The sequence below is a fragment of the Xiphophorus hellerii genome, chromosome 1 (genome assembly GCF_003331165.1).
Source record: "Xiphophorus hellerii strain 12219 chromosome 1, Xiphophorus_hellerii-4.1, whole genome shotgun sequence".
Classification (NCBI taxonomy): domain Eukaryota; kingdom Metazoa; phylum Chordata; class Actinopteri; order Cyprinodontiformes; family Poeciliidae; genus Xiphophorus; species Xiphophorus hellerii.
In genome coordinates this window covers 11,320,902-11,331,920 of record NC_045672.1, presented here as the reverse complement: position 1 = coordinate 11,331,920, position 11,019 = coordinate 11,320,902, and positions in this window count along the sequence as shown.

Below are 11,019 nucleotides of genomic sequence, written 5' to 3'. Positions count from 1 at the left end.
TTTTATTCCCACTCACAATCACACAGTTTAAAACGATGTAGACAGCATTTTAATGGGCTTCTGGCACGAGGCTTCGTACTCCTCGTTCACAGAATTTCGAGCAGGGACTCCGCCGTCCCTCACGGATTTTTGTGCAATTCTTTTTGTTATTCTTATTTTATTTAGAAAGAGAGATTTCCATCACATTCGTTAATTACAGCTTTACCTATCTAAGATTGTACATGAGTATACAACCGGAGAATCCAAGTGATTTTGTCCATACTGCCTTTCTGGTATTTTCTTTTACAGACTATTACTAAATTTTGTTGTGAACAATAACAAAAATGAACAGAATTGAACAATAACGGGGATTGCACCATCTCGAGCAATAAAACAAACACAAGAACATACAAGGGCAGGGCACATAGTTCTCAAGAACAATCAAATGAAGTCAGATCTAATTGGTTTTACATACTCAGTCCAATTGGTCCAGATCTTATAAAACTTTCCTTTTTCAACTTGGAGGGAAAAAGAAATCTTTTCCATAACATAAATCTGATCAACAATTTCAATCCATTCGTCGATAGTGGGTGGGTCTGGTTTTAGCCATTTCCTTGTGATGGCTTTCTTACTGGCTGCCAGTAGTATAGCCAGAAGTTTTTTGTCTTGGTTGGTCCATGTGTCCAACTGTAGGTTGCCCAAGTACAACGTTTCACATTTGAATGAAATTTTTACATTGAATATATTTTCAATATGTTTGTGGAACTCTTCCCAATATGGTTTTATTACTTGGCAGTCTCAAAAAACATGGAAGTGGTTGGCTCCTTTAGACTGGCAAAGTCTCCAGCAGGCGTCCCCGTTGTTTTGATATCGTCTCTGAATGGGTGTAACAAAAAATCGTGCAATGTTTTTCCAACAAAACTCCCGCCATGTGTTTGATCCGGTCGAGACCCACTGCAGTTGACATATTTCTTCCCATCATCTTGTGAGATTATTACCTTAATTTCCTTTCCCCATTTCCTCTTTATGTATTCTGTATTCTCATGTTTAGATAGCTGTATGGCATTGTATAACTTAGAGATAATTCTGCTGTCTGATCTGGGTTTAATTAGTGTTAGAAATACCTCCATGAAACTGGAATCATTTTTTCTCAACACTTCTTTAAAATTTCTATTAAAATAATGTCTCACCTGCAGGTACCTAAAAAACCATCTTTTTCCAGTCCATGATCCTTCTGTAAGGTTTCAAAACTCTGAAATATCCCTTTGTGGACAAATGAATAATAGGTAGTTAAGCCTTTTGAGATCCATAACTTGAATCTGTTATCATTTCTATTTGGTGTAAAATCCGAATCATAGGCTCACCACCTCATAATTTTAGATGCGTCTCCTGTTCTGCAAATTTTAGCCAATTCCTGCCAGGACTTGAGAAAGCTATCTGTTACGGAGTCTTCTGGGATCTGCTGTTCTTGTAACTTATAATCACTAAGTAGGGCTGTTATCGGGATTCCTTTTATCGTCGTACCTTCTAGAGGCATTCAAACTGCGTTGCAACAAGGTTTATCTTTTCCACACCTGAGCAATCGTCTCCTCCTTTCTTCACGATCTCTTCGTTCTTCTTGTGTTGCTTGTAAAATACCTGATGTTATGAGATGGAAGCATTCATAACCTCAGATATTCTTTGATCTATGACATAGATCTATGACATAGATCTATAACATAGAGCTATGTCATAGATGTCGTCATAGCTACCAGAGGTGGTGGTTACCTCCACCACCTCTGGAGGAGGAAGACCGAAAAACAACGCAACCTGTAAAATATTCGTACAGTGAGGTCTGGCTGACAGGGATTTCGTATAAAATGTTATAGATATTCTATATTTTTCTTTTATTCTTTCTGATTTTTTTCTTTTTCTTTTTATGTCCTTTTTGTCCTTTATGTCCTTATGGAGTCTTCTGGGATCTGCTGTTCTTCTTGTAACTTATAATCACTAAGTAGGGCTGTTATTGGGATTCCTTTTATCGTCGTACCTTCTAGAGGCATTCAAACTGCGTTGCAACAAGGTTTATCTTTTCCACACCTGAGCAATCGTCTCCTCCTTTCTTCACGATCTCTTCGTTCTTCTTGTGTTGCTTGTAAAATACCTGATGTTATGAGATGGAAGCATTCATAACCTCAGATATTCTTTGATCTATGACATAGATCTATGACATAGATCTATAACATAGAGCTATGTCATAGATGTCGTCATAGCTACCAGAGGTGGTGGTTACCTCCACCACCTCTGGAGGAGGAAGACCGAAAAACAACGCAACCTGTAAAATATTCGTACAGTGAGGTCTGGCTGACAGGGATTTCGTATAAAATGTTATAGATATTCTATATTTTTCTTTTATTCTTTCTGATTTTTTTCTTTTCTTTTTATGTCCTTTTTGTCCTTTATGTCCTTATGGAGTCTTCTGGGATCTGCTGTTCTTCTTGTAACTTATAATCACTAAGTAGGGCTGTTATTGGGATTCCTTTTATCGTCGTACCTTCTAGAGGCATTCAAACTGCGTTGCAACAAGGTTTATCTGTTTCACACCTGAGCAATCGTCTCCTCCTTTCTTCACGATCTCTTCGTTCTTCTTGTGTTGCTTGTAAAATACCTGATGTTATGAGATGGAAGCATTCATAACCTCAGATATTCTTTGATCTATGACATAGATCTATGACATAGATCTATAACATAGAGCTATGTCATAGATGTCGTCATAGCTACCAGAGGTGGTGGTTACCTCCACCACCTCTGGAGGAGGAAGACCGAAAAACAACGCAACCTGTAAAATATTCGTACAGTGAGGTCTGGCTGACAGGGATTTCGTATAAAATGTTATAGATATTCTATATTTTCTTTTATTCTTTCTGATTTTTTTCTTTTTCTTTTTATGTCCTTTTTGTCCTTTATGTCCTTATGGAGTCTTCTGGGATCTGCTGTTCTTCTTGTAACTTATAATCACTAAGTAGGGCTGTTATTGGGATTCCTTTTATCGTCGTACCTTCTAGAGGCATTCAAACTGCGTTGCAACAAGGTTTATCTTTTCCACACCTGAGCAATCGTCTCCTCCTTTCTTCACGATCTCTTCGTTCTTCTTGTGTTGCTTGTAAAATACCTGATGTTATGAGATGGAAGCATTCATAACCTCAGATATTCTTTGATCTATGACATAGATCTATGACATAGATCTATAACATAGAGCTATGTCATAGATGTCGTCATAGCTACCAGAGGTGGTGGTTACCTCCACCACCTCTGGAGGAGGAAGACCGAAAAACAACGCAACCTGTAAAATATTCGTACAGTGAGGTCTGGCTGACAGGGATTTCGTATAAAATGTTATAGATATTCTATATTTTTCTTTTATTCTTTCTGATTTTTTTCTTTTTCTTTTTATGTCCTTTTTGTCCTTTATGTCCTTATGGAGTCTTCTGGGATCTGCTGTTCTTCTTGTAACTTATAATCACTAAGTAGGGCTGTTATTGGGATTCCTTTTATCGTCGTACCTTCTAGAGGCATTCAAACTGCGTTGCAACAAGGTTTATCTTTTCCACACCTGAGCAATCGTCTCCTCCTTTCTTCACGATCTCTTCGTTCTTCTTGTGTTGCTTGTAAAATACCTGATGTTATGAGATGGAAGCATTCATAACCTCAGATATTCTTTGATCTATGACATAGATCTATGACATAGATCTATAACATAGAGCTATGTCATAGATGTCGTCATAGCTACCAGAGGTGGTGGTTACCTCCACCACCTCTGGAGGAGGAAGACCGAAAAACAACGCAACCTGTAAAATATTCGTACAGTGAGGTCTGGCTGACAGGGATTTCGTATAAAATGTTATAGATATTCTATATTTTTCTTTTATTCTTTCTGATTTTTTTCTTTTTCTTTTTATGTCCTTTTTGTCCTTTATGTCCTTATGGAGTCTTCTGGGATCTGCTGTTCTTCTTGTAACTTATAATCACTAAGTAGGGCTGTTATTGGGATTCCTTTTATCGTCGTACCTTCTAGAGGCATTCAAACTGCGTTGCAACAAGGTTTATCTTTTCCACACCTGAGCAATCGTCTCCTCCTTTCTTCACGATCTCTTCGTTCTTCTTGTGTTGCTTGTAAAATACCTGATGTTATGAGATGGAAGCATTCATAACCTCAGATATTCTTGATCTATGACATAGATCTATGACATAGATCTATAACATAGAGCTATGTCATAGATGTCGTCATAGCTACCAGAGGTGGTGGTTACCTCCACCACCTCTGGAGGAGGAAGACCGAAAAACAACGCAACCTGTAAAATATTCGTACAGTGAGGTCTGGCTGACAGGGATTTCGTATAAAATGTTATAGATATTCTATATTTTTCTTTTATTCTTTCTGATTTTTTTCTTTTTCTTTTTATGTCCTTTTTGTCCTTTATGTCCTTATGGAGTCTTCTGGGATCTGCTGTTCTTCTTGTAACTTATAATCACTAAGTAGGGCTGTTATTGGGATTCCTTTTATCGTCGTACCTTCTAGAGGCATTCAAACTGCGTTGCAACAAGGTTTATCTGTTTCACACCTGAGCAATCGTCTCCTCCTTTCTTCACGATCTCTTCGTTCTTCTTGTGTTGCTTGTAAAATACCTGATGTTATGAGATGGAAGCATTCATAACCTCAGATATTCTTTGATCTATGACATAGATCTATGACATAGATCTATAACATAGAGCTATGTCATAGATGTCGTCATAGCTACCAGAGGTGGTGGTTACCTCCACCACCTCTGGAGGAGGAAGACCGAAAAACAACGCAACCTGTAAAATATTCGTACAGTGAGGTCTGGCTGACAGGGATTTCGTATAAAATGTTATAGATATTCTATATTTTTCTTTTATTCTTTCTGATTTTTTTCTTTTTCTTTTTATGTCCTTTTTGTCCTTTATGTCCTTATGGAGTCTTCTGGGATCTGCTGTTCTTCTTGTAACTTATAATCACTAAGTAGGGCTGTTATTGGGATTCCTTTTATCGTCGTACCTTCTAGAGGCATTCAAACTGCGTTGCAACAAGGTTTATCTGTTTCACACCTGAGCAATCGTCTCCTCCTTTCTTCACGATCTCTTCGTTCTTCTTGTGTTGCTTGTAAAATACCTGATGTTATGAGATGGAAGCATTCATAACCTCAGATATTCTTTGATCTATGACATAGATCTATGACATAGATCTATAACATAGAGCTATGTCATAGATGTCGTCATAGCTACCAGAGGTGGTGGTTACCTCCACCACCTCTGGAGGAGGAAGACCGAAAAACAACGCAACCTGTAAAATATTCGTACAGTGAGGTCTGGCTGACAGGGATTTCGTATAAAATGTTATAGATATTCTATATTTTTCTTTTATTCTTTCTGATTTTTTTCTTTTTCTTTTTATGTCCTTTTTGTCCTTTATGTCCTTATGGAGTCTTCTGGGATCTGCTGTTCTTCTTGTAACTTATAATCACTAAGTAGGGCTGTTATTGGGATTCCTTTTATCGTCGTACCTTCTAGAGGCATTCAAACTGCGTTGCAACAAGGTTTATCTGTTTCACACCTGAGCAATCGTCTCCTCCTTTCTTCACGATCTCTTCGTTCTTCTTGTGTTGCTTGTAAAATACCTGATGTTATGAGATGGAAGCATTCATAACCTCAGATATTCTTTGATCTATGACATAGATCTATGACATAGATCTATAACATAGAGCTATGTCATAGATGTCGTCATAGCTACCAGAGGTGGTGGTTACCTCCACCACCTCTGGAGGAGGAAGACCGAAAAACAACGCAACCTGTAAAATATTCGTACAGTGAGGTCTGGCTGACAGGGATTTCGTATAAAATGTTATAGATATTCTATATTTTTCTTTATTCTTTCTGATTTTTTTCTTTTTCTTTTTATGTCCTTTTTGTCCTTTATGTCCTTATGGAGTCTTCTGGGATCTGCTGTTCTTCTTGTAACTTATAATCACTAAGTAGGGCTGTTATTGGGATTCCTTTTATCGTCGTACCTTCTAGAGGCATTCAAACTGCGTTGCAACAAGGTTTATCTGTTTCACACCTGAGCAATCGTCTCCTCCTTTCTTCACGATCTCTTCGTTCTTCTTGTGTTGCTTGTAAAATACCTGATGTTATGAGATGGAAGCATTCATAACCTCAGATATTCTTTGATCTATGACATAGATCTATGACATAGATCTATAACATAGAGCTATGTCATAGATGTCGTCATAGCTACCAGAGGTGGTGGTTACCTCCACCACCTCTGGAGGAGGAAGACCGAAAAACAACGCAACCTGTAAAATATTCGTACAGTGAGGTCTGGCTGACAGGGATTTCGTATAAAATGTTATAGATATTCTATATTTTTCTTTTATTCTTTCTGATTTTTTTCTTTTTCTTTTTATGTCCTTTTTGTCCTTTATGTCCTTATGGAGTCTTCTGGGATCTGCTGTTCTTCTTGTAACTTATAATCACTAAGTAGGGCTGTTATTGGGATTCCTTTTATCGTCGTACCTTCTAGAGGCATTCAAACTGCGTTGCAACAAGGTTTATCTGTTTCACACCTGAGCAATCGTCTCCTCCTTTCTTCACGATCTCTTCGTTCTTCTTGTGTTGCTTGTAAAATACCTGATGTTATGAGATGGAAGCATTCATAACCTCAGATATTCTTTGATCTATGACATAGATCTATGACATAGATCTATAACATAGAGCTATGTCATAGATGTCGTCATAGCTACCAGAGGTGGTGGTTACCTCCACCACCTCTGGAGGAGGAAGACCGAAAAACAACGCAACCTGTAAAATATTCGTACAGTGAGGTCTGGCTGACAGGGATTTCGTATAAAATGTTATAGATATTCTATATTTTTCTTTTATTCTTTCTGATTTTTTTCTTTTTCTTTTTATGTCCTTTTTGTCCTTTATGTCCTTATGGAGTCTTCTGGGATCTGCTGTTCTTCTTGTAACTTATAATCACTAAGTAGGGCTGTTATTGGGATTCCTTTTATCGTCGTACCTTCTAGAGGCATTCAAACTGCGTTGCAACAAGGTTTATCTGTTTCACACCTGAGCAATCGTCTCCTCCTTTCTTCACGATCTCTTCGTTCTTCTTGTGTTGCTTGTAAAATACCTGATGTTATGAGATGGAAGCATTCATAACCTCAGATATTCTTTGATCTATGACATAGATCTATGACATAGATCTATAACATAGAGCTATGTCATAGATGTCGTCATAGCTACCAGAGGTGGTGGTTACCTCCACCACCTCTGGAGGAGGAAGACCGAAAAACAACGCAACCTGTAAAATATTCGTACAGTGAGGTCTGGCTGACAGGGATTTCGTATAAAATGTTATAGATATTCTATATTTTTCTTTTATTCTTTCTGATTTTTTTCTTTTTCTTTTTATGTCCTTTTTGTCCTTTATGTCCTTATGGAGTCTTCTGGGATCTGCTGTTCTTCTTGTAACTTATAATCACTAAGTAGGGCTGTTATTGGGATTCCTTTTATCGTCGTACCTTCTAGAGGCATTCAAACTGCGTTGCAACAAGGTTTATCTTTTCCACACCTGAGCAATCGTCTCCTCCTTTCTTCACGATCTCTTCGTTCTTCTTGTGTTGCTTGTAAAATACCTGATGTTATGAGATGGAAGCATTCATAACCTCAGATATTCTTTGATCTATGACATAGATCTATGACATAGATCTATAACATAGAGCTATGTCATAGATGTCGTCATAGCTACCAGAGGTGGTGGTTACCTCCACCACCTCTGGAGGAGGAAGACCGAAAAACAACGCAACCTGTAAAATATTCGTACAGTGAGGTCTGGCTGACAGGGATTTCGTATAAAATGTTATAGATATTCTATATTTTTCTTTTATTCTTTCTGATTTTTTTCTTTTTCTTTTTATGTCCTTTTTGTCCTTTATGTCCTTATGGAGTCTTCTGGGATCTGCTGTTCTTCTTGTAACTTATAATCACTAAGTAGGGCTGTTATTGGGATTCCTTTTATCGTCGTACCTTCTAGAGGCATTCAAACTGCGTTGCAACAAGGTTTATCTTTTCCACACCTGAGCAATCGTCTCCTCCTTTCTTCACGATCTCTTCGTTCTTCTTGTGTTGCTTGTAAAATACCTGATGTTATGAGATGGAAGCATTCATAACCTCAGATATTCTTTGATCTATGACATAGATCTATGACATAGATCTATAACATAGAGCTATGTCATAGATGTCGTCATAGCTACCAGAGGTGGTGGTTACCTCCACCACCTCTGGAGGAGGAAGACCGAAAAACAACGCAACCTGTAAAATATTCGTACAGTGAGGTCTGGCTGACAGGGATTTCGTATAAAATGTTATAGATATTCTATATTTTTCTTTTATTCTTTCTGATTTTTTTCTTTTTCTTTTTATGTCCTTTTTGTCCTTTATGTCCTTATGGAGTCTTCTGGGATCTGCTGTTCTTCTTGTAACTTATAATCACTAAGTAGGGCTGTTATTGGGATTCCTTTTATCGTCGTACCTTCTAGAGGCATTCAAACTGCGTTGCAACAAGGTTTATCTGTTTCACACCTGAGCAATCGTCTCCTCCTTTCTTCACGATCTCTTCGTTCTTCTTGTGTTGCTTGTAAAATACCTGATGTTATGAGATGGAAGCATTCATAACCTCAGATATTCTTTGATCTATGACATAGATCTATGACATAGATCTATAACATAGAGCTATGTCATAGATGTCGTCATAGCTACCAGAGGTGGTGGTTACCTCCACCACCTCTGGAGGAGGAAGACCGAAAAACAACGCAACCTGTAAAATATTCGTACAGTGAGGTCTGGCTGACAGGGATTTCGTATAAAATGTTATAGATATTCTATATTTTTCTTTTATTCTTTCTGATTTTTTTCTTTTTCTTTTTATGTCCTTTTTGTCCTTTATGTCCTTATGGAGTCTTCTGGGATCTGCTGTTCTTCTTGTAACTTATAATCACTAAGTAGGGCTGTTATTGGGATTCCTTTTATCGTCGTACCTTCTAGAGGCATTCAAACTGCGTTGCAACAAGGTTTATCTGTTTCACACCTGAGCAATCGTCTCCTCCTTTCTTCACGATCTCTTCGTTCTTCTTGTGTTGCTTGTAAAATACCTGATGTTATGAGATGGAAGCATTCATAACCTCAGATATTCTTTGATCTATGACATAGATCTATGACATAGATCTATAACATAGAGCTATGTCATAGATGTCGTCATAGCTACCAGAGGTGGTGGTTACCTCCACCACCTCTGGAGGAGGAAGACCGAAAAACAACGCAACCTGTAAAATATTCGTACAGTGAGGTCTGGCTGACAGGGATTTCGTATAAAATGTTATAGATATTCTATATTTTTCTTTTATTCTTTCTGATTTTTTTCTTTTTCTTTTTATGTCCTTTTTGTCCTTTATGTCCTTATGGAGTCTTCTGGGATCTGCTGTTCTTCTTGTAACTTATAATCACTAAGTAGGGCTGTTATTGGGATTCCTTTTATCGTCGTACCTTCTAGAGGCATTCAAACTGCGTTGCAACAAGGTTTATCTGTTTCACACCTGAGCAATCGTCTCCTCCTTTCTTCACGATCTCTTCGTTCTTCTTGTGTTGCTTGTAAAATACCTGATGTTATGAGATGGAAGCATTCATAACCTCAGATATTCTTTGATCTATGACATAGATCTATGACATAGATCTATAACATAGAGCTATGTCATAGATGTCGTCATAGCTACCAGAGGTGGTGGTTACCTCCACCACCTCTGGAGGAGGAAGACCGAAAAACAACGCAACCTGTAAAATATTCGTACAGTGAGGTCTGGCTGACAGGGATTTCGTATAAAATGTTATAGATATTCTATATTTTTCTTTTATTCTTTCTGATTTTTTTCTTTTTCTTTTATGTCCTTTTTGTCCTTTATGTCCTTATGGAGTCTTCTGGGATCTGCTGTTCTTCTTGTAACTTATAATCACTAAGTAGGGCTGTTATTGGGATTCCTTTTATCGTCGTACCTTCTAGAGGCATTCAAACTGCGTTGCAACAAGGTTTATCTTTTCCACACCTGAGCAATCGTCTCCTCCTTTCTTCACGATCTCTTCGTTCTTCTTGTGTTGCTTGTAAAATACCTGATGTTATGAGATGGAAGCATTCATAACCTCAGATATTCTTTGATCTATGACATAGATCTATGACATAGATCTATAACATAGAGCTATGTCATAGATGTCGTCATAGCTACCAGAGGTGGTGGTTACCTCCACCACCTCTGGAGGAGGAAGACCGAAAAACAACGCAACCTGTAAAATATTCGTACAGTGAGGTCTGGCTGACAGGGATTTCGTATAAAATGTTATAGATATTCTATATTTTTCTTTATTCTTTCTGATTTTTTTCTTTTTCTTTTTATGTCCTTTTTGTCCTTTATGTCCTTATGGAGTCTTCTGGGATCTGCTGTTCTTCTTGTAACTTATAATCACTAAGTAGGGCTGTTATTGGGATTCCTTTTATCGTCGTACCTTCTAGAGGCATTCAAACTGCGTTGCAACAAGGTTTATCTGTTTCACACCTGAGCAATCGTCTCCTCCTTTCTTCACGATCTCTTCGTTCTTCTTGTGTTGCTTGTAAAATACCTGATGTTATGAGATGGAAGCATTCATAACCTCAGATATTCTTTGATCTATGACATAGATCTATGACATAGATCTATAACATAGAGCTATGTCATAGATGTCGTCATAGCTACCAGAGGTGGTGGTTACCTCCACCACCTCTGGAGGAGGAAGACCGAAAAACAACGCAACCTGTAAAATATTCGTACAGTGAGGTCTGGCTGACAGGGATTTCGTATAAAATGTTATAGATATTCTATATTTTTCTTTTATTCTTTCTGATTTTTTTCTTTTTCTTTTTATGTCCTTTTTGTCCTTTATGTCCTTATGGAGTCTTCT